This window comes from Pyxicephalus adspersus, chromosome 10 (genome assembly GCF_032062135.1).
Source record: "Pyxicephalus adspersus chromosome 10, UCB_Pads_2.0, whole genome shotgun sequence".
Lineage (NCBI taxonomy): Eukaryota > Metazoa > Chordata > Amphibia > Anura > Pyxicephalidae > Pyxicephalus > Pyxicephalus adspersus.
In genome coordinates, this window is record NC_092867.1 from 18,550,323 (window position 1) to 18,576,455 (window position 26,133).

Below are 26,133 nucleotides of genomic sequence, written 5' to 3' on the forward strand. Positions count from 1 at the left end.
GCTAGGTGGGAAAAAATTGTAGGCCCTGTATTATGACGATGACCCATATCTTAAGTAACCACCCAAAAACAGCTCAGGGGTTACTGAAAAGTGCCGGGTGGTGCACCCGGCTGAAAAGGGCTGTGAAGAACACTGCCTTAATAATGAAAAAGGCAAGGGGGCTAGACACTGAGGTTTGGTGCTGCTCTAAAGTGTGTACAGGTGTCTTCTGAGGTCACTGAGGAGGTTGTTAGTGATCTGTTAGCGTTCATCACCAATGTCTAATGACCCCCTATTATTCTACATTAATAGAACAATGCACCAGAGTGCTTTATGCCCACCTTCCCATCTCCCTTCTACATAAAGCAGACTGCTCAGTAGAGAGTCAAACAGCCTGTCCATACAGAAATCATTTCATCATGATTGTTTTGGGCATCAGTAATTGCAATTATATACCATTTTACTATAGCATTCTACTCACATGTAACTTTGCAGAACAGTAACAAAATCCAATAAGAAACTGCATGCAACAAAAGACAGTAAGAGACTGTTTACATGTCATAAAACATTATCAGACTGCTCATAGGCTCATACAGATTCTTAATAACCCATTGATGGGAGCATTTGTAATTGTTTTCTGCAACAGTAGAATGAATGAGCACAGAAAACAGTCAGCCCACAACAGGTCATGGGAGAGGTGTTGATCTTTGGAACAAACTTTTCTGCATTTACATTCTAAAGGGATAAACATGTGAAAATGTGACATATTGCAGAGATGTTCTGAATGTTTTTTTAATATTAGCGTGTCCTGACTTACATTTAAATGACAAACAGTGACAGTTTATTGATCACAGGCAGACAATTCCATAGAATGGTTCACCTACGACTTCATGGCACAATTCAATCATTACTAGAACATCAATAGGTCACATTGTCTATCCCATTGATTGGATGCCTTAACTACTACTAAAATCAATTGTCTGTGAAATCATTTGTAGAGCTTTAGACCCAAAACAGTATGCTACCATTCCTGACAATTCCATACATCTCTGTTGTGAAAATGGGTTCTATCTACTAAAATGGTGCTGCAGAACCTAATGCTAAAAGTGCTCAAGGTTACCATCAAGTCAACCTTAGCATCTATGTTACTAAACATGGTTTTCTCCTGAGTTCTGAATAGGTCTGCATCTTCTTGTCACATGATTATTTATTGCACATTCTCTGTAAATCTTCCTCTAGTTATTGTTTAAGAGGGGGTTCTTAAACAAGAATGCACCTGGAACCAATAAAAAGGCCAATCAGGAAACAAGAACAGTGTCACTGTTATTCATCTACTGGGAAGGAACGTTAGCAGATTACCTGTTATATTGACATCACCTGCACCTTTTATACAAATTCCTTTGCAGGTCACTAGCTGTAACACAGGCGGTTTAAAAGGAAAATAACACGGTTGGTAACTGGTTTCTCAAAGTAATACACAGTAACTATAAACAACATAAACATTTGCATTTGGTTTTTATTATATAACCCTGTAAAACATTATAACACAGGGCTATAGAGGACAACTGGGACACAGATGTCATGCAAACCATGTGTTGTAGGGGATAGTGGAACCAAGAATGTACAAGTTTGGTGACAAATGCTTCCACATTTTCCCAGGCTTGTGGTCGTTTTTTTATGAGTAATCCTGATGAAACACACAGAGATATCAATTATAACTGCAAGCCTGCAACAATATATGAAATACTATGTAAAAAGAAATGTATAAAAGTTTGGATGACTATTTAAAGTCCACTTGAAAATTTAAGCAGCTAAACACATTCAAGGTACAAAAGCCAAAGTGGTCCACTTATAAGGGTTTATTTCTATTCATAATTCATCAATTTTTGTAATTGAATCTTAGATAAAGTCTGTGTGAAAACCCTTTATGAATGGACACCTTAACATTTGATTTGTTTAGAAAGCAGCTATAGTGAAAGCAGAAAAGCCTGTCCCTTGCCTGCATGCTGTAGAGAAGGAACCCTGACCTCTGTACGGAAGCAGTGGTCTCTCTGCTGGATCAAACATTGAGCACTCCAAACAACAGGAGTTTGCTCTAATTGGAAGTCCCTAGAGAGACCTGCTGCTTCCATTTAGAAATGGCCAAATATTCTACAAATACAAATATATTCTGTGCACATTCTATTTTACATGATCTATGGACCTAAACTGAATGTTACATATTACAATGCTGAGCACACCTACTATACAGCAGGAAATTCCATGCAAACCACAACAACAAAGCACATCTTTCCATGATGTGATCTGCACTCCACCACATTATACAGCTCACATTTAACATGGACCTTACTAAATGAATGTATACCCAGACTCTCCCAGACGCACAGATGGTGGGCTCTCCACTGTGTTCTGCATGATAATTTCAAAAGAAAACGAAAACTACATTTATTAATAATGACATTCACAAAATGCACCTATAACTAATTCCATAAAACCCAGTATTAACAAATCATTACTTCCTACTAAATACCAAATCCCTTCAGAAAACTCTGCACCATTTTCTGAACACCAACCAAAGGTTCTCAAACTTGATTGGAGAAATTGGTGGTATTTTACAACTCCTGAGACCGTTTCAGAGCTTTTTGAAAATACAAATCGAAAGAAACAGAGAAAGCTAGAATTTTATTCAACAGCAAATGGGAATACTATCAGTAGTCAATGAAAATCATATTGCATTACATTCACAACAATTAAAGCAAAGCATCCTATTCAAATTCCCATTAGGGTGATGCCTGTCAACTATACATAAACGCCTAGGTGAGACCTCTAAATCCCTACGCGTTTCGCTGATAGGCTTCTTCAGGGGATATATTGAGTGTATGGGATACATTCAGGGGATATATATAGGCACATGAGTGAATCTCACGCACGCACCCCCCAACACCACAAGGACGCCAATCCCTCACCTATTTCAGGCAGGGATTCTCACTTCCATTTCGTCCTACTGCCTGTATGACACACGCCAGCTCAGCCACACCGTCAAGTGACTTGGATTGATACAATGATATCTACAGAATATTCATGAACATAAAGGCATCAATTCTTGAGGAAATTCTTTTCTCCCCCTCTGGTAACCACTCTTCATTCAACATTACGTTAAACTCTCAAAATATCCCCTGAAAAAGCCTATCATTGAAACACATTGGAATTGAGAAGTTTGCTCTTCATGAAATTCACTTGGACCACCAATTTTTTCCCACCCAGCTTTAAAAACCTTCTGTGTTGAACACTGCACTTGTTCCCAGGTTTTGGCCATCACATTATACAGTTCTACAGAGTGGGAGAATCATGCAACAAGTATAACTCCATGATGCACTGTGAAAAGCACTCTAATCTAAGCCTCAGGATAAGTTAAACCACAAACTTTCAGAATATTCTTGTATGTAAATGTTCGCTGACTATCATGTACAGTTCACTGAATGATTTAATGGGAATTCCGAGTTGCTATTAATTATTAAAAAGTTGTTTCAAGAGAGCATATATAACTCACAAGTTAACCCTTACACGGTCCATTTATCATTTGGTGCACACACTGGGAAAGGCTGTGCTAGAACACGGGGCTATATATATATTCTTAAATTAGTAAGGAGTGGACTGTATTTAAACGCTACTCTATTAAAGTGAACCAAAGTGCAATGGAGGAAAAAAATGGACTTTACTGCAGTATAAAGAGGAAGACCATGCATGTTACTGTATATTGTGTTAGAGTATCAGAGCCACACTTCCAAACACATTTTGCCATTTCCTAGGTTAATATACTTCTGCAATTATACCAATGACTTTCTCAAATGTGTAAATGTTTTACATGGCAGAATATAGAAGAAAAGTGTGACCGCACAGTGCACCAAGAACATTTTTCACTGGATTAATGAGCCATATTAAGATAAAGAATACTAAAAACCCCTTTTACCAAACCACTTTCCTACTGACATGAAAGGCAGCTGGAACTCCTGTTTGATGCTAATAAATGGGACAAAATGGAAGAAGATAAAAAGCCAGCAGTTATACGTGTCCATTAAAATGCAGGTTCTTTTGTCTCTGACAAGCAGGCATCAGGGGATAATCCCTGTTGTCATTAACATGGAATTGACCAAACGTCATGGGGTGATAATAGGATGCAAGATAAACCCCATGTGTATTTATGTTAGTTGTACGCCAGACGATATCCATGATCTGAAATAGGCTCAGAGTTCCCTTCGCTCCATGGAATCCCCATTAGCAGCTTCTCCCATCCTAACGGCAACACATATTGATCACTGTCTGTGTCAAATAAATGTCACCATGGCTTGAGTTTATTTATCAATACAATGTACAACTAAGAATAATATAGATTATTAGTCCATTACAGATTATTACACTGCATGCTCCTCCCTGAGACCACTGGTGGCATGATTAGAATCATGACATTTAATTGCTGTTCAATCATTTTATAAGAGTCATAAAATAAATGAGTCCCCATTTGCTAATTATCCCCAAACATATTTGCCTAAAGCCCATTTTTGACACCTAACTCTTTTAAGCAAAACATTTAACATTCTTGTGGTCTGATGTAATTAAAAAAAAAAAATAATAAATTTAAAAAATCAGCAAAGCTCCTCTGCTGGTTGCACAGCTCTGACATCAAAGCCCTGTACAGACATGAGAATTTTGTTGCTGAAAGTGGATCTCTCTGCAGTGGTCCAATACTTTTTCTGTGCTGCATATAGGCTTTCCTCTAAAAATGAACTGTAGAAGTGCTTACAAGGTATGCTGCAAGGTGTTTGATTGTAAGCTCTTGAGCAGAGCCCTCTCCTCATCTCCGTTTCAGACATTGCAGACAGGTGCAAAGTATAACACTAAATGAGGGCCCCAGATTACGTTCGGCACAGGGGCTCACTGTTGGCTACGTCTGCCACTCCCTTCTCCTGTGTTCACAATTTTTATCTGTCTGTCATTTGTAACTCTTATTTAATGTACAACACAGAATAAACTGTTGGTAAACAGTGGTTATAGGTAGAAGTAAAAAAGGTTGCTATGGGTTATACAAAACCAAAATCTATCTATACAGGTAGTTCCGGGGTTACATACGAGATAGCAAAATTTGTTCCTAAGGTGAATTTGTATGCAAATTGGAATAGGAACATTATTTTATTAAATGAATTTAGGACAGATGTTTGTTTCAGCATATTTTTAGGCAGTGTAATGTCAGTTACTGTAAAAAAAAAAACCTCACTGAGTTATTCGCAAACAAAGCAAAAGAGCCTACAGCCTAAACATTTATTAACTTCTGGAGCAAGCTGTCCTTTGATATGCAAAAAAAAAAAAAAATGCAGAGGTTGTCTTGGTCATTTAAGGGTTACACGATGTTGCAGAAGAGCAAAAGATTTCTTCCGCAAATCATGCCAACCACCCGTCTCCCCCATCAAGCCTCCATCCTGCACACGAGCAGCAGGGAAACCCTGTTCGTATCCAGGAGTCATCCGTATGTCAGATGTCCTTAACTTGGGGACTACCTGTAGTGCTATCTGTTGCAATGCTGACCCCTATTTATTATATGAAATGGAGCAGAACACAGAAATGAATGCTGTATAGAAATGCACCACAAGGCATTTATAACACTGCTGTCTAATGTTTTTTCTGATGTTCCTGCATATGGGACACACAGACGCCTTGCACGGTACATTATAAACAGGAAGGAAGACTTTCTACAACTTTTATTTTTAATACACAAAGTTTTTTTAGCTGATGTAAAAGCAAAAAACAACTAGGCCTAATGGAGGGCTTAGCCAGGCCATAACATGGGATGCTTCCTTTTCTCTCACTGAAGTCTAAAAGCCATAAATATAGCCATAATAAGAACACTGTGCTATGTGAATGACATTTTGAGTTGAAAGCCCTGAAAACAACAAAGCGGAGATCTGGCCGAAGCAGTCCCTGGGCCCATGCGGTACACAGCGATGGAGGTAAAGGCAGGCCGTAAATCCTGACTACAAAGTGAGAGGAAATGGGGAGGGATAGGTAAAGCAGAGTTTATTAATGGAAAACTTGTCAGCCGTTATTTGCTTTTTCTTCCTGCATGGCCGCCTTCCAATTAGCGACAGATTTAATGCAGTGTTTAGAAGAAGACACGGCGAGAGGGAACAGAGAGACGGCCCAAAAAATGCAGAGGAGCCAGTGGAAAACCAGCAAGCTGCCAGGAGAATAACAAAAAGCAGCTCGAAGACAGGTCTGTGAATAAAAGCCTGTCAAGAACTCAAAAGGCGCCTTCACAAGAAAATAAAAAAAAAAAATCGAAAACCCAATGCCGATGGAAAGAAAGTCTTTATTAAGATAATTTTATAATTCCACATTTGTTGGCAGCCATAGTCACTGCCTTGGTTGCAGCTGCACACAAGCACAGACCTGGCCAGACTCGGAGGAGAAAGTTTGCACTGTGCGAGTGAAAGTCTATTCCTTTGCTAGTGGTCGCCAAAGGCAACGCTCTGCTCCTTTTGTGTTAAATGATGTTCACCGAGGGGACTGATCAGAAAAAGCTTTCTCCCAGAACCATGTTCTTTGTTAAGTTAGGTCAAGTAAGCAGGCCTTGGCCTTCTTTAACCCCCTCCCCCGTCTGGGCTATTCACCTCACAATGCTACAACATTGAACTGAATGAGGCAAAGAGGCCTGGGTAACCTCAAATGCCACCCCTTCCTCTTCAAGACTGCCATTTGTAGGAGAGGCAAAAAACTGGTGATATTGTCTATGCCAACCACACAAATACACACACCCTACACTTACTTTGTATAGAACAGCATGCATCGATTACATAGGAAACCATATTTCATTTTCAATGTCCGTGTAAACAGTGTGGTCATGTGACATAGGCAGTTGGTAATGAAGGAGAACTAACCCAGTGCTTAGGGGCACCAGATGGCATTTGTTCAATAATACCAAATCCCCCAAACATTTGAAGGATACATCACAGGTACTCTTGGATTAATATTTTTTATCTTATCACAGATCCACACTGTACAATATTTTAATTCAGCTTGGTCACATGCAGCACCTGATGTACTCTTAGATTTGTTTGCACCGATTCTTTACAAAGTCAATACACAAAACATGCCAGAAAATGCTCTGTGTAAGGTTAAGCTTCCTACAAGATATATGTCCTTTGTAAGATACATGACTAGTGTAAAGGGGGAACAAGAAAGTCGTCTTACCTCTGCCGGCCAGCCAACCAGATCATCCCGTCAAACCATGACCCCTTAATAAGTACACGAGACCTGTCTTGGGTATAACTGGCCATAGCAGCCTTTTTATTAACAAAAATATAAACATGAATAACATTTTCTTTATAAAAATATACAACCACCAACCCAACATAACATATACATTCCAAGTATTCAAGTTCTTTTAACACATGTTTTTTGACAGTCCATGACAGTACCCCTACATCCCTAAATGTCACATACCTGCACCTTACAAATTTGGCCCCCAGCCGTTTAAAACGCCGGCTCAGGGACAACACGCAGGTATCCCACCAAAACCACTGGGTCCCACTACAACCCCGTGTTCCAAAAACCCCACTGTCATGGACCGCCAAAACCCGCCCTGCTGCCATGACAAATTCCCCAGCCCCAATGCACTAACCACCAGGGAGGGAGGGTGGGCAACTATTTACTCCTGCTCCTTAAATTTTTTCTAACCTCTGCCCTCCCACCTCTGCCTTATATACTACTGTCCTTTGACCCCTCCTAATCGCTTACTCCACCCATCACCCCATCACTCTTGACCAATCATCTTTTAACCCATTCTCTCCTGACTTCTTTCCACCCCCCCTCCCACTGTCATGAGGCCCTCCGCCTATTTTTTTTTTTTTTTTTTTTGGTCTGGGCCATCTTGACCGAGCGATGTAAACACAGTGACGTTCCTTTCAATGGAGAGGGTAAAGGAGAACAAAACAAATGTTTGTCTCAACAGATAATAGGCAACTATTTAAGCTCCGGATAAGGAAGGGATTCTTCACTGTAAGGTCTGTTAAAATGTGGAATCGGCTCCCTCAAAACTAGTTTAAGCAACTACTATAGATTGCTTTAAGAAAAAGCCCCAGTTGAAGAAAATTGTACCAGAGTTTTTTTGCCTTCCTCATGTCCTATAGGGTTTTATATCTGGGATATGTTTATTTCCCTAGTGGTTGAACTTGATGGACTTATGTCTTTTTTCAACCTGACCTACTATGTAACTATTATCGGTTGTGTATAGGTAGCTTAAATGTATACAGGTGTATGACAATTATTATTATACAGTATTTATATAGCGCCATTATATTACGCAGAGCTGTACAAAGTTGATAGTCATGTCACTAACTGTCCCTCAGAGGAGCTCACAATATAATAACTCTACCATAGTCATATATCATTAATGTAGTCTAAGGACAATTTTGAGGGGGAGCCAATTAATCTTACTGCATGTTTTTGGGATGTGGGCGAAAACCGGAGTATCCGGAGACACAGGCAGATAATAACCTGCAAACTTGATGCAGATAAGTGTCCTGGCCGAGATTCAAACCTGGGACCTAGCGCTGCAAAGGCAAGAGTGCTACCTCTGAGTCACCGTTACAATCATGTGGCTAACTGGTCCCAGACCCAATTTTTTACCGCTGGGTACCCAGGAGCGTTCACTGATGTTTTGGAATTTACAAGAATTTGGTGACAAGGTTAGAAGTTCATGAAAACAAACTGAGTGGCAGACATCCCTGAAATGAGAAAGCTTTACAAAAAACAACCAAGAGCCATTACTAAAGATTTCATACGGCCTGAATTATTCCAGCAATAACCTGGGCTTTGGGATGCATGAGGATGGTAAACTGCAGCTGTCACACTGTTAAAAACCATTTAACAAATGACACCACACAATTGCAGAAACTTACCAAGTATGTACAAATTATTAACAGGAAATAATTAATCTTCTTAGAAAGTCAAGTTTTAGTTTCCTATAGGCACCTAATTATTTGCACCCTGCCATTCAGCCTATGTAATAAGGGAGAATAGATTTTCTCCTTCGGATACAATGAGGAATTAAATGCTTCAATGATTCCTGTGTAACCCCAACACATTTATGGCTCCGTTATCCCAGTTACATTCTATCCTGTTTTTGTAGAGCAATGGTTTGAAATTCTGCATTATTATTTAACCTCCTACTTTATTTTTGGTGTCGTTATACCATTTTAGAATGTTTACTTCCTGTCCTGAAGAAACAACAGAACGTTAGTGGAAATGTCCCAAAAATCAGGAATTTTCTCTGTTAGCTGTGAACATAAAAAAATTGTATATTTATCAGGAAGCAGCTAAGAAAAATACATTGCTTGGGTTTCAGATTTTACTTTAGGGTGTTCAAAAATGTCCTGAGCAGTATGAACAGATCCACAACTACCATACCAAGACAACTCATTATTCAATGCCAATAATAACAACAACTGGGTGGTACAAGGCACACGGACTGCATGGTATAACAAATAGCGCTATATATTTTATAAAGCAGAATGTTTGTAGACCCAACCACAAACAAGCTATGAAAAGAAAAGCTTAACAAAACATGTCTCTCTTTATAGAAGACAAATTGCTCTTTACATAACACAGCCATCAAAATACCGAAAAGATAAACATGAGTGTGCAATGGAGAACTTGCAATGATATTGTATGAACTGAAAGATTATCATTTATTTATGAGATCAACCCCCTTTTCCTTTGCTGGTTACCTTCCAACCACAATAAAACCAAATTAATCATCTAGTAAAAGGAGTTAACGGTAGACGGGGCCTCTCCAACTCATTAAAAGGGCTATAAAGAATCATCTAGATTGATTTCAATAGACGGATGTAAAAATAGAACGTGTGTCTACGTTCCCTTCCATTGTGCTTGCATGGATGGAGAGGGGCTTTTTTTTTTTCTCCCCGTCCTCCGAGGTGACCCAATTGCCGTATTACAAGGACTCTTGTTTCTGAAATGGCAATATGGTCATGAAGTGATTTATGAGTTCTGATGTTGTTTTGCTCACAGGGGTTACTTGATCTAATTTTACACACAGAAAAAATGTGTTTGCAGTACAGAGGAAGCTAGAAGAGCTTTTTATGTTTGGAGTGGGGAGGAGAAATACTCTGTAGATAACATAACCCAGGGCACAGCTGGTCAGGATGGATTTGTGCTAACAATACAGCCGCTTCTGCACTTTTTCTGAAGTCCAGAGGATACCGCACAACCATTAAATGGTTATTTCAAAACGACCGAGAAAGTAAATAGAGCTTACTGAAGTGAGGCTAATGCTTCCCGAGCTTCAGGGGTCATTATATGCACTCACTTACACAAGACGATGGCAGGCTTATTTATTAAAGAGAACTAAAAACACAACACCATTTTACAAAAATATACACACATATATATACATCACAATTAAAAAAAAAGTTCTTATTTTGTTCCTTTTGTTTGGAGAACATTTAAAACTCTGGACAGCAAGTTGGCTTGGTACCTAAGTATCTGCTAGGATACTATCAGCATGGAGTTTGTATTTCTCCCCATGTTTACATATTCGCCCACATACCAAAGTAAGGACAGTAAAGAGGAGTCTAGGAGTGTACGATATATTTTGGAATGGGTCATGGTTTTAAGGTGTGCCATGGAAAAAAAACTTAATGTGGAACTATATTTAACAGTTGAAAACTGTGAACGGGCAGGATTTGTTTTGCAGAAGGAGACAGATGTTGTCTCTTCTGCAACAAACATACTTACATGCCTGTTCACAATTGTTCCTTATTTTGAAGCAGCTTGGTGTAGGATATGCAGGTTTAGTTATTCTGGACAATCAAGATGGCTGAAGATCTGATACCTGGAAGAAGACCAGGTGAAGATGACAGTGACTAGACAGAGCGAGGACAGACATTTGTAATTAAGAAAAACGGTGATTAGGCAGGTAAATTTATTTTATTGCCTGTCCCTTCTGCAATAAATTACATGTCTGGTCACAATTTTTTTTTTATTTATACGGTTAAGTTTTGCTTTAAACTGCGTGTCCAGCCAAAACTTTGTTTTACTTTTGGATAAAATCAGAAAAAGGTCCGAAGTATGTTCTGTTTTTACTGTTATCCTGGGTGGCAATTAAGATTTTGCACCCTGACTGTCCCAGTGGTGATGGTTTTATTGGACAGGAAGTGAAGGAAAAATCAACAAAAATAAAAATCCTTTTCTCAATAATTATGTGGTATGGCATATCCCCCACAAACCCATTTCCCTACCCAATCAGCCTTTTTTTGATGTCTGTGTCCCTGTTGCAGAAAAATATATTCACTTCCTGTCTGGTTAAGCCATTGTCACAGTCACAGTAGGGGCCAATTCAGACTCTGATGTTCTTGTGTGATGCATTTAATGTTCGTTAATTTTGAGGACAAAAGATAGACCCGTATGCAGCATATTTTACATTGCAGCACACCAAGGCACATGTCAGTGTGTTACCATGTGCGGAGATGCATTGCAACACATGCGCATTGGAGGATGTTGTCCTCTTACACCAAGGTGTCATACAATATTAATGGAACCACAACATGCTAATGCACACAAATTGTTAACCTACAATGTGATGACTTGTAGGTTATGGAAATAATAACGGAAATATTTTGGCACTTAGTAAGGCAATTTTCTCTGATGGAGACCTGGATGAAACACCCGAAAGGGTTTCTACTTTTACCCCAGTTCTTTAAAAACTTTTTTTTTTTAAATTTGGGTGGCCATACAATTGTGCAAACAATGATAACATAAAAAGCAATAATATTGGAATGATAGAAAGATAAGGATAACTACTTACAGAACTGGACAGAAAATGATCAGTGGCTATGTATAAACAGTTTCACCTTTCACAATACCAACAGCTGAAATCTGCAAAAGAAAAAAAAAGAAAAACACTGTTAGAATATGGTTTTAGGACTGTCGACAATAGATTGAAAATTAATTTGTTATTACTTTCGATTTAACATGTGCTGTGATTTTAAGCACCCCATGCAATTGTCTTGATAGGTAACTGGTTTACCTTGAAATAAGCAAGCACTGGATAGATCTGCAGCCGGCCTTTCCTACTCCTTGCCACAGAACTAAAAGACAAAATGTTTGGCCGCCTAAGATCACCTGCATATTATGCTAAAGGGTGAACCGCAAGGTGGTCCAATGTCTCCCAAGCTGGTGGACAGCATATTGCTAGCCATGCGTTTTCATTCAACAAAAATCAAATGTTGACGGGGTAAGGTATTTTTTTCCCTGCCAGAATTATTTTTTTTATAAGGTTGTTTTCAATACAAGTCATTTATTGAACAAATTGATGGAAATTGTATTGAATACCAAAGGATCAATTTATATGTAGATCCTAATATCAATCAAATCAGCGTATGCCTAGGTTAGGACCTCATTTTCTGTTGCGCCTTGTAACATGTCCTCTGTTCTTCTTATATTCCCATTGGCCACCAATGTAAGCGGCATTGTTCTCACTGATAATATAATTTACTGTTAGCAATGGATATAGTAATTATAGCAGAGGTTCCCAAAGCCATGAAAGTTATTTCAAGGGTTCCTTCATGGTAAAAAGGTCAAGTAAGGCTGGGATAGAGGCATGAAGTCCACCCAAACACATACAACAGTTCCAATCTGCATTGCAATCCTGCAATAAGAGTTTTCACCAGCAGAAAAAAAACGAAATCCAACAAAAAAACAGTGCAAATCCTGGATCCCTAGGTCACAACCAAGCAAGGTATTTTTCCCCTTTTTTTTTAGAAAACCCCTGTATTGAGAAGTTGTTTAATGGAAGGGAAAGAATCCTCAGGTATCGGTAGACCATATGAAAAAAAATATATATATATAATAGTAATTCACTCTGATATTCCAGCCAATCACTTCCTTGCTTTAATATTTAACAGGCCTAGAATCTTTTATCTTTAAGGAAAACAATTTTGGACTTCTATTCCCACTCTGTCAACCCAAGTTATCAATAATCTGAAACTTAGACAACACTGATTCCAAGCTAAATATTTCTAGTGGCCAAAACCATCATGGGAAATCAAAAACAAATATGAAAATAACTAGAAATTACTGTAGAAGAAAAATTATTGGAGCTAAATAAATAAGTTTATCAGCCAATCATCTTAAAATGATTATATAGTAGAACAGAATTTCTTGAACCTAATAAACATTTTGGAATTTGGAAGGTTTAATTTCCAATTTAAAAAAATTCCCACATAAAACATGCTACGTGACCCCCCCCAAATTTGGCCTTATATAACTATGGTTGGGATTTTAGATTGTGAGGCCCCCTAAAGGACAGTGATATGACTATAGACTTTGTACAGCGCTATGTAAATACAAAACAATAACAATAAAAGAGTAAAATGCAGTATAAAAGGCTAATCTGACCTACATGCTTACAAAGTATTTCTGCAGGAAGGCAGGCTTAACATTTTCCTTGTTATAGGTACCACCCTTTTGGAACTGTGCTCAGGACCCAAATGAACATTTGTAAAACTTCAAACCACCCTTTCAGCCATTCAGTTTTTCTTCTTCTTTTTGTAGGCACTTATTCTCTGCTTAAGTATCACACAAAAGCTGCTTTTTCCCAACAGTCTAGCATGGACTCGCTGACCTCTAGGTTCAAACTATCTCTAGCTTCCAAATATTTGCATGATTTAAGCAAAGTCTTGGAAAGGATCTCTTCTCTTTCTATGGGCATAGTCCAAGACGTCGTGCAGAGCCAAAGTATTACTAAGCTGTAGAGCATATACAGATATGTGCTAAAGGAATGTTTTGTCTAAATAATATTCTAGCTTCTACTTAAAAATTTAAGAAAGGGATCTGCCATATCAACCTGCAATGCCAACACTGATATAATTTCTGTTGACGGTCGGATACCTAAATGATTGCATTCAGGAGTCTCTTGTTCCTATTTTCAAACTATTGAGATAAGGCATCAGTCAAAAGTGCCCATTGGTTTTAGTAGATCGGCTAACCTACATAGGAAAGCACAGCGATTGTTCCCAATATGCGGTTTATTAATCCACCAGGACGGATTGATGGGCACTGTTGGGGGGGGGGGCATTGGTCACATGTCAGATTTTCACCCAAGACAAGCACAATAGTTTACCTGGGGCAACAATTATCTGGCATGTAGAAATGCTCAATATGGTGTCTTGAAATGACTGTTAGTGGTCACGTACAAGTGATTGCTGCACAGAGCCACCATTGGGCTATTGCTGAGTGCTATGTTCTGGTCTATAGAGAAGGGAGGACAAGTGGAGAAGAAGAGAGGACAGACAGGAGGTGCCCCCCTGCGGACTGTTTGCATTTCGTCATCTAGTGATCTGTAATGGGGGGGTCTCTAAACAATTGTTTGGAACACCTGTACCAATATTATTTTTTCACTCAAGATATTCACATACAATTGACTTTACCTACGAAAATCTAACATCTGTACAGAGTTTATAGCATAGCCGGGTATTCACATTGGCACAATTGATAAGGTCACATTACCAGAACAAAAAAAGACCCTTATTATAAGGCAGAACCTTAGAAGAAAGCAAATGCAGCTAAAGGTGGGTGAAGGTACATGCATTGCACTCTGAATGAGCTCAAAAACATCTCAAAAGCATGCAGCATGTGCCCAGGAAGACGGCCAATACAAGCCCTATGACACATTGACAATTATTTACATCCACGTGACCTTTGACTTTATGCATGGAAAAAAAATGACATATTACAACATAACAGATCTGCAATGAAGGGGAAAATCAAATCCAGGGCTCTGTTTGATGCCGTTATGGTTACTTAGGAGCTGAAAGACAGCGATTTATATGTCTGGCATGGCACCAACTCATGGAGGCTCTGTAATTTTGCCCAAGAATGTGCTCCAAGCTAAGACTCAATCTGAACTAAATAAGGGGGTATATCTAAATCTTTAAAAGATGATAAATGTCCAACGTCTGGCATTTAAGTCTACATATCCAGATCCTGATATAAGCCAAACTGTAACAAATTAGTTTTCTGCAAATAAGTCTTCTCTTAGGAAGGATAATCACCTTTGTGTCTTTATTCAGTGTAATTTTATGCAAGCTAGCCTTTAAACTTTTTTTTAATGCAGTGTTTTATGCATCACCCCCTTAAGTTGGCCAACAACCAACCAATAAGATAGGCAGACGAAAAATCAACTGAAGGAGCGTGCACAGCAGCCTGACAACATTGCTGAGTTCTGAGCATTGAATTCGTTTTGACAGTTTTCAACAGGAAGGGCCAGGCAGAAACTTACAAAAAAAATATACAGTATATATAAAAATTTAAATGTATACTGTATGCAGTGAATAAAATATGCCAAGCGTACTGAAAAATAGATTTAGGGTATACATAGAAATAAAATTGAATGTGCAGCACACTGGAACTGGAGACCGATACAACAGACTTTCAATATATAAAAACACAGACACCATCTATTTATAGCTAGAGATGTTTCAATCCTCAGGACAAATACAACTTCATATAAAGCAATGATCATGGTCCAACTCTTGTAACTCTACTGAATGGTTATTAAGGAAGCAACTCCACCTAGTGGTTGCAAATGGTTTCATTCTTTTATTGTAAGCCCATACATAGTCCATAGTGTATTCTCAAAGTTTCTGCTTCAAAGAAAAGTCAAATAGTAAAGCATAAAAACCTTACAAATTCTGAAAACCTTTGTCCCAATTTCCTTCTCCATTCAGATAGAAGCTCTTCTGCCCAGTGTGATCATTGCCAAGCAAATTATACAAATATGTAGTTTTTAGCAATATTAATTAATCCTTTCTTTTTTTTTTTTTTTATAAGTGCTGCACTGCAGAAATGTTTTCTATATATGAAAAAAATATAAAGCTTATGATACAACAAAATTAGGCTACAATGTAAGAAAAAAAGGAAGAAAAGACTCACATAACTACAGTGTATATACCATGGAATCTCACACTATTATAAATCTTACATCTTGAGATGTAAAATAAATTAAAACTGACAGTTAGTAAATATATTACCCCAAGTTCCGTTATAATAATATTATTTATATTGTCTACATAGCTATTGCACTTGGGTTGTATTCTGTGCCCTGGCATCACAGCTGTATTGTCGCTCGCCATCCACTTTTCAGAAACGCAAGACAAAACAATCAGATCTGTATTTAGTTCACTTTATAAAAGATAAAAGTAGTATTTGGATGGTATTGTGGAATAATGCTAGCAAAGTTGTAGCTAAATGTTTTCTACTTGCTTGAAGTCATTAGAATATGTAACATGTATTTGCAACTGCAAGACCCAGCAAAGCATCATGATGCAGCATCTGTGCCTTCAGGATGTGGGACATGGTGTTCAAGCAAAGGAGACAAATACAACATTATAATATATTAATAATAATGAACAGGATTTATATAGCGCCAAGATAATACACAGCGCTGTACATTAAATAGGGGTTGCAAATGACACATTAATACAGACAGTGATACAGGAGGAGAGGACCCTGCCCTGAAGAGCTTACAATCTAGTAGGTGGGGGAATTTACACACAATAGGAGGGGGATGATATATAATATATATAGAATACAATATAGAAGTTCTAAACCTTTCACAATGTCTGTGGGGAGTTCCACTTTAAAAGTACGCATTTAGAATTACTCCCAATGATGCTCAATCACACCTTCATTTATTCAATCATTATTTTAAAGCATACCTAAATTCAGAATTTTCACTTTACATGAAAGGACAACCCTTTCATGTTATTAAAAAATTCTGTGTGTTTGTTTTTTTAGATGCAACACCTTTCAAAAAAAAAAAAAAAAAGGTGCAGCACAGCTCCCTAATTCTTGATCGCCTAGGTCAGCAAAGTTTTATGGCCACTAGGCCATTTATGGGGTGGGCCGGACCCGCCCTAATGGCTCCACCCACCACCTGGGAACCCCCCCTGAAGTTAAATCCCTCTCCTCCGTGTGCATTGCGGAACAGAGGGATTTCCCTTCAGGGAGCTTTCCCTATTTACCGCGTTGGCGGAATATCAACGCCGGCCGCGGTAGATTGGGGAGCAAAAGCAAGGAGGTGGCTCTGACAGTTTCTAACACCCCCTGACTGATCCGGCTGGCAACCGGTTGCCGGCCAGCATTAGGCCGTATCTGGCCTAAAGACCAGAGTTTGCCGACCCCTGGCCTAGGTGATCGAGAATGAATGGGAGCACAAAGCCTCCCGGGATACCTACCTCACGCATCCCAGGAGGCTCTTGGGTGCTCCTTCTGCGCATGTCAGAGCACCTAAGGCATGTGCAGAAGGAGCCCTTTCGTCGAAAGGGGGGAAAAAAGCCAATCTCACACATGCACAGTAAGAATGGCAAGTTTTTTCCCCAGTAAGAAGAACCCAGAAAAAGAGAAGATGGCAGAGCCTGGAGCATTGGTCCGAGGATGGATAGCGGGTCGACGCGGGACCCGATGCAAAAGGCCCCAGGACCGATCAACTGCGCTGCGGGATTGAAGGTAAGGTATGAAACTTTTTTTTTTACAAAAATGTAAATTAAATAGCTAAAAATCTAAGAATTTACCTTGTCAATGTAAGACAAAAGTCATTTTCAGTGATTTAACACTTTGTAATCCTTCCATATAAGTTTTTGTTTTGGCACTCACTTATAGGGTGACAACATGCTGTCCTCATCTTCTAATGTTGCTACTATGGCTTTAACCAACATACATTAAGCATTCACTTTTTTCAATACTAGAAAACCCATTATGAGGAATGCAGTGCAGCCATTGCTGTATTGCAAGTAAACAGAAAAAAGATGCAAGGGGTCAGCAAAATTGGCATGGGAAAAAAAAAAAAATTGGGATTTCTTTGTAAAATTCACAGGCAGCCTTTTCTCTATGGCCTGTGCACAATGTGCCCACGGTGTCTTTCTTACCACTTTATTTTGTATGGCTTGTCTTTTAATTGTCACCAAGCATGTCAAGATTATTAGATATGACAGGTCTAAACATTGGGAACATTTATACTCGTCTCATACTCTGTGTCGCACCCTGTTAAACATCATTTTTATTCTCCCCTACCTAGACAGTTATACGAGCAAGAAAACCAGGATTCCCATATCAGATGAAATTGTGTAACTGTAACTTAGTATCCTCTGATCATATCATCACCCATGAACCTTAACCATATCTGATGGTCCAGGGAAAGCAGACATGAGCTCAATCTGCTACATACATCCACCTTCTGACAAAGACAAACGTCTCTTAAAATAGCAGATAATGTATCTTCCATTACTGTGATACTCCCCAGATGGTTCCTGTTACTAGACACTAACTAAACGATTGCATAACTTAATTGTACCCCGAGCTCAGAACTCATCTGGTCACCATAATGTTAAAGACTCCGACAGTTCTATAAAGCTGAACTGGTGGGAATAAGATCCTCGCCTTCAAACAGGCCTCACATGTCTGGTAGACTTGCAGGCCCGAGTAAGAGTCACAATGAGAGAAAAAAAAAACATCTGTTATTAATAACTCCGTGTAATTGTTTGCAGAGTGGCGGCCTTCATTTATTACATGGAACTATATACAAGCTCAGGAAATAAAAATAATTAAATGGAAAAATAAGCATGAGACCAAACATCACTTGGTCTGGAGGATAGATCTGGGAATGCTTAGAAGTCCATTAACATACAAAGCTGTGACCGCATACACAACCCCATCTTGGGTTTTTTGTTTTTTGAACTTCTATATTTACAGGACACAAAACTGTAAAATATGGACAGTCCAATTTGTATACCGACTAAAAACTGTGCAAGGGTTGGCTTATACACAATTTGGAAGATAGCCTACTAAAGCATTGCTCACACAGATTCAGCTAGTGCCAGTCTTAAAAGTAGTTTTCCACTCCAGTCTGCACAGCAAAATGCTGCCGTGTGGCTTACAGAGGCAAACCGCAGCTACATTTGCAAACAAATATGGCCACAGAGCTAATATACATGCAGCAACCATACTGCCAAGATTACAGCATACTTATCTGCCAATGTGCCCACTTCCAGAGACAGCCACAATGTCCCTCACCTTTATTGGACACCTTTATTGGTCATGCAAGGCTGAAGAAACTTCCACACACTGAAGCTACCTAATCCTGGATTGGACCTGTGCTGAACCTGTACAATGAGCTGTGTGCATGGCTCAGTGTAGAGAACACCTTTAAAAACTGCTTACAGATAGGTACAAAGCTCTTGGACTTCTTTAGTCTTTTCTGTTGCAAGCAAAGCTTACCTGGCAGCAGTTTCTCTACTGATAACACCTTAACATATTCTTCAACCACCTTGATTGGCCAGACTTAAATGATGTACCCCTGCAGGGGTATCTCGTCTTCAAGGCAACTTAGGCTTCCTCTTAGCCACCAACCCTGAGGACATCTGACATAATGGTTCAAGGTTGCCCGTCAACCAAGGACTGAGTAGGTGTATGCCACAATGACCAAGTATGCCAGCGTTAAATATAGCATGAGTGTTACAACTCACACCTTATTGTTATACACACCCATTTCTGTTCTAACATGGCCATTGTCCTTTTCCCCATTACTATTTTTTGATGCAACCATGCCCATTTTTTGTCTTGGCTTTAACGGGACTCTAATTTTTCCATTTTGTCCAAACACTCCAGATTCCACCCACCTAGGTATGCCAGGATTTTTCACCGTGCAGATCAGTATGCATTTACCAAGATTGCCGCAGGTAGCCAAGTTTATTTTATCAACATGTGCCTGTTAGCAACTATGTTTTTCATATTTTAGTCCTGCTTTAAGGCAGATCAGTCCACCGCAGTCACAAGTGCTCTCGGAAAGACCAAACTTTCCTATACATGAAAGAACTGCCATACCAGGTATGAGCCAGACTGTAACTGCTCACCATTCTCTAATTCTAGCAAAGTACTTCTGTAGAGTGACACCCACCAAGACAGGTCCAAAAACCCAGACCAAATGATTATCTAACTGGGTGAAATCAGAGGGAATGTTACATTAACTATACAGCATTACTAAAGTTCATATAAAGACATAATTAAATGGCATAAATATAGCTTTCTTGTGGTCCTGCCTTAACATTTATACCCTCAGCAGGTCATAGGATCACATAACTAAGAAGCTATCACCGACCCTTTCTGTATTCCAGTTACAACGTGCGCAGCCAAGTTGGAAGCCTGAAATAAAATCTTTCCAACCTATTCAAGGAAAGAAGGATGTTGAGGGGGGAAAAAAGTCAGTTTGTGCTCAAATAAGAACCAGACATGGAAGAGAGGCGGTAGAGGGGGAAGTAACTGAACCTTTCAGTGCCCGCCCTTCCTGCGAGTAACCAGATGTTTCTGTTACAATCTTTACAGAATTCTTTCCACTGGATCATTCTGCTAAACCAAGAATCTTAATGAAATGTGCCTGAATGCAGCAAAGCTGCGCTCATTCAAAGTCCGCCGGTTCAAAGTGTTAGAAACGTTTTCACAGGACATAAAAGAACAGGGGGAGCCAAGAGCAGACATTTCGGTAGGTCAATGGGAGGTCTCCTTTGCAGTAAGAACTACAAAAACGAGACGGTCTAAAGCTCCCATTGACTATACACTGTTATTGAATTACCAAATTGAATCACCTTACTTTATTCCCCACTTAAAACAAAGACCTTGAAAGAAGCCGTATGTTCTTCTATTTATTACTTTTGACAGATGAAGTAAATTCAAACCCCAACACTAAATGTCTTTTCTTTTTTCTCTTTTTGTCCGTTAAATACACAATTGAAACCAATTTTTTATTTAAGTACAAAAAATAGCAGTTGAAATCTTTCTACTCTCTGCTGTCCAGTTATCAGTATTGTACCCAGCCTTCTATGGACTTCGCAACACCTTAACCTTATGTATTGAAAAAAAGAATGGGGGGGGGATCCGTTATGTCCTATGGTGACAACCCTGCACTTCCGTGATCCTACTATAGTAAGTGTATTAGTAATGGGATCAACAGAATAAAAAAAAAAGCTTGAAAAACAAATGCAGCCACTACATCCAACCACTGATAATATGGAATTTATTATTCTTCGGTTTAAAAACACTTTAGCAGTATTGCCTTACAAAGCTGACAACTTGGCATTCATGCAGAAAGGAAATGACACAATCAGAGCTTTACCATGGTAGAGATGTTATTGGCACAGCCAAATACTGTGGGATTTTTTTTATCTGTGGACAACTTGCCATTGTCTGTGACAATTGTAAAGTATACTGGTTGCACCTCAAAATATCACAAGCATGCTAAAAAAAATATCTTTTGCAACCAGAGTTTATTATTACTTTGTAATAGAACATAGTGGCTTCTAAATATTGGTGTCCTCCATAGGTACAAAAGTAGCACATACATAAAAAATTCTGAAATAAAAAAATACTCCAATGACAGCTGTATCTTGCACTGCCCTTACGGAATGTAGAATTCAGGAGCCAGTCATTTCAGTACGCCTCTTGGCATTGAGAACACTGGATTCTGTCCAGCCCTAACTCTCAAAATGTGCTTACTCTGAAGTCTCTTTTGTACACTCTGCTTGCTTGACTTATTTTCCTTAAACAAATGTCTTAAATACAAAAGATCAGCACATCACCAGTAATTACAATATACTTTTCATGGAAAACAAACACCTGCAATGGTGCCAGGTACAGGAAATATGCACATGTGCAATTATTTTATTATCCTAAAGCTAAAGTCCAGGCTTATAATTTAAAATAACGGAGCTTGCCTTGTCACCAGTGTCTTACAATCCCTAGTACAGTAGCACTCATGATGGGAAATGGACAACCAGCAATAGCAGCCAATCAAGCTCCTCTGTACATGTCGAGGTTGCTGCATTATCCTTGGGCTGGAGCCTTCCTGACCAGTTTCTGTAGTAGATGTAGAAGAGGATTGGCATTTTACTGGGTGATAGGGCAAGAATACCTGAAAAACTTGCTGCAGGAAGAATGGCCACCGAATATGTACAATCCCACTGTTTCGCGTAGAGGTCAGAGGGAAGAACCAGAGAACACTTCAGGGGGATCATGGAGACATTCTGCAAAGTGATGATTTCCAGTGGAAGATTTCCTGCAAATGGAATGGTGCCAAGAGGGGAGAGTCCCTTAGCTAGGCTTTGATTTGAGAAACCTATAGCATGCACAAATTGGCATAAATAAAAGAAGGGCATGTACATGCTATTAAGGGGAGGAATACCATGAGCCCAATCAATCCTGTGCACTGTATTATCAAAGCCAAGGTTCACTTTAGAGCAGGCAGGCAAAGGCTTATTGGCCTTTTCAATCTGGCCCATCACAAATTGGTAAAACAAATTGTCCACTGGCTAAAAATGGTGACCAATAACACTGTTCCCACTAAAATTGAATGCACATTTTCTTTTACTTTCAGGTAATGGCTTTTACACCTAATTTATATCAGTTTTTACAAACACTCTCTATCGGTTTGATTCTGGCCAGACCGTAGCCCCTGATCCAAAAAGTTTGCACACCCCTGCTTAGGAGCACATATAACACCAATCACAAAATATTCCCCCAAATCTCAGGGGGGATTTGACATATATGTCAGCATCTCAGTTTAGTAAAGTCCTTGTTAAGGAGTGGCTGTCAATGTCTCCCAAATGTGCCCCTGTGATTTATTTCTCATCCTGCCACTGCCCACCATTTGCCCCCATCAGGAAACACATCCCAGAACAAGTTATACGGACATAACTGGAGTACAAGTAGACAGGTACAGATTACCAAAAACTGCAGATCATCAGCAGCACCAAGATGAAATAAAGGAAAACGGCATTTTATTTTTTTTTTTAAATAGCAACTTCCTAACGGACATGGTGCTTTAGCAAAGTTCAACCACTTAGGATTTAGATCTGTTTTTAGCAATAGTGTACAAAAAAATAAAAATACAGAAATAGAAGAAGAAAAAACCAAGAAAAAGAAACTCACATCTGAACAATCCTAATGCTTTAGCTTTATTCAGATCCACACAGAACAAATTGGCCTTTCCAGTGACAGCACATGATCATTGTACAGTAATTACTCCCCGGTAGAATAGCTCAGTAGTGTTCTCTCGCTCAAAACTCCAGATCCTGCTTCTGTATCCTGACCTTGACCAGACTGAGCCAGCGATGACCTCATTCCTCCTTGTGATCACATCAGTGAAGATGTATAACCATTCCCCCATGACTTCATCCGCTCTGCCTCCTGACGGACATCTCTGTAATACTTGTATTACCAGACAAATTTAGCTGCAGTTACCGAAACAGAAACACGACATGGAGTAAAAATAGTCATGCCGATACCCCCACCAACACCACGCTGCCCGTCTGTTTACTGTACTGCAAACAATAAGCTTAGTATTTAGTCAGCTAACCAAAAGAGACAAAACACCACAACAAGTGAAAGAAAATAACAAAATCATGCAAACAGGGCCTGTACTGGATTTTTTTTTTTCTTCCCAACAATATGGTGTAGAATGAATGCTGATGTTTGTTTTTTTGTTACTATTCCCTCTACAGAGATATATATATATATTTACACACACACACACACATATACACATATGCACAGACAGTGGTACCTCGGTCCACTTTGGAAAAAGTCCAAAGTTTGGACATGAAAAATTTTGCTTGGTATACAACCTTTGTGCTAGAACTTGTATGGCTCAAACTGAGTCATAACACCGCACGCTACCCTTATTTACCTCCCTCGAGACAAAGCCACGACTGCCCACGAGTGTCAGTATGCCAGTTGCTACCATTCAGTGACCACCCCGCGCTATAACTCTCTGTGAATTACATAACGTCTCCTCCTAGATTCTCAGCACCATCCTAGTAGGCACTCGACTATTCTCAGCAAGGTAAAGTGAGGGTAAATTTTCATTTATTTCATCTAATTGCTTTTGTATTTATGCATTTTAGTATTAAGCAGTGTTTAGAATATTTTATACAACCCCATCAATGTATAATATGCCAATAACAATAGGACTTTTTTTCATGGGAACGGATTATTCATTTACCTTTTGTTTCCTATTGGAAAAATGTGTTTGGTATACCATTGTATATATATATTCTATAGGTCCTGCCTTAATAAATATTCTATTTAAAAAGATGCAACCGAAGGGCCCATTTGGACTGATGCTCTAAAATACAATGGACTGGGAAATAACCATCGATTGGGGCTTGTGCACTGACCACCTCCATCATCCTTCTGACCCCAACAGTGGCACATACCTGGTATATATGAACATAAATATTATAGAAGAGCAAAGGCACCTCTTGATGTACAAGCAGCCCCACAATTGCATCAAATTCAATCTGGCCCCCTAAGGAGCAATCCTATTGCCAAAAAGTCAAAACATGTACAGGAATTTTGGGGCTTGACCTCAGATATTAACTGAGGGGAAAGGTAAATGAACAGCACACACCTTAAAGTGTCAAGTAAGCATTGATATTTTCAGGGCGAAATGTCAAAGAGCTTTTGCATATTTCACAAATCTTCCTATACAAGTTTATGAGCATGCAAAAGCAGCTAAAACAAGTCAAACACAGGCCAATTGCATCTCAATTGAAATTAATTGTGAATGCTCCTAGAATGGTTTCAAACAGATGCCAAAAGCACATTGCATTTTCTAATTTCTTCATTTATATATTATTCTACTTAATGCAGTCACTTTATACAAATCTACACCATTATAGATCAGGAACATTCTGTACATGATGCTTTGTGCATATAAGTACTAAAGGTTATATAGGAATGACATGGACAATACACATACTACAAAGCACACACTGCTGTTTGTATCAGTCATAGCTTGTTTGACCTGGAGAGAAAATTCTAACACACGTATCCTCTGGCCAGGAAAGTGATTCTTGGTAAACAAGTCCGTCATCCCACCTTTTCCCGACCGTTCAGATTTACAGCAGAATTCCACAGCACTGAGACAATGTTTAATAAATGAAGTAGAAAAACACCCAGACGGAATGTACAGTAAATGTAATGTACATAGCGGTGGCTTAAGTGTATATATACTGTGCTCACTGTGCAGGGAGTTGCAGTTATTCAAGCTTCCCTATTTGGCCTTGAATGGGGCCTTTTACTATTCAATCAGATTTCAAACATTAAACAGTTTCCTTCACTTAATTGCCAGCAAACCAGTGCTTAAATATAGACTTCTGTGTGGCATTCCAGAGATCTACTATGTATAAACTGCCCTTCATGGTATTTACCCAGCAGCCGAAAAAAGACCCATGGAGAATGTTATTGATGCCAGTTATGTTAGAGAAGACCATGCTTGTCGGTATAAATGGAGATTATTTACAGAATATGCATGCAACCAGAGACAATAATTAGACAAGATTATTTGATATGCTCCAAGAATTGCCACTGGAGATGTCCGAAAATGTTCTGTACCCTACAGGTTGAAGAACCCTTCTGCCAGGAAATTCACAGACCCTTTAAGAAAATCGCTTGTGCAGATTTAGGCTTAGTTCACACACTTGCTGCCACCCCCATACTTGTTCAAAATTATGTCAAACAACGTATGTATGACAACGAAAAATGGTTTCTGTTTTACAGCTTTTGGGCTATCAGCAGACATTTAGGTTCCTCTGGGTAACAATCTGGCCCTCTACTGAGCAATCCTATCCCCAATTCATAAAACAAGCATAATCTGTATACATTACATGTAATAGATAACAAAGAAGTATTTATTTGTATGATGAAATGCTAGAAGTTTGCTAAAATGATTACTTATAGTTGTTCAGGGGCAGAATGTCACTGTTATGTTTATAATGCCAGGGACAAGCAAACAGAAAAGCCTGCCAAAGAAAACATAGGGATTAGCCAAATTATATCGGCCGTCATCAATGGAGAAACTCGCAGATATGTTCACATGTTTCCCTGACTCTCTGATTTCCTCTGGCCCATATGTGACCCAAAACAGATTACTTGGGGTCTGGCAACCCTGGATCTCCAATGCTCATCTGTAGCTAGATCTGGGTCTCTTGCAAATAATTGAATTTCAGTCTAACTACCCAAAATGTACACAAAGGT

General features: G+C 39.1%; 1 protein-coding gene across 1 annotated transcript in view; it reads right to left on the reverse strand.

Annotated features, from left to right (window-relative positions):
• LZTS2 (leucine zipper tumor suppressor 2) overlaps positions 1-26,133 on the reverse strand; it is a 97,251-nt gene that overhangs the window by 45,208 nt on the left and 25,910 nt on the right. Inside the window, exon 2 of the mRNA XM_072423820.1 lies at positions 11,855-11,925. The gene's annotated coding sequence lies outside the window, so the exon portion shown is untranslated. The remainder of the gene's footprint in view (positions 1-11,854; positions 11,926-26,133) is intronic.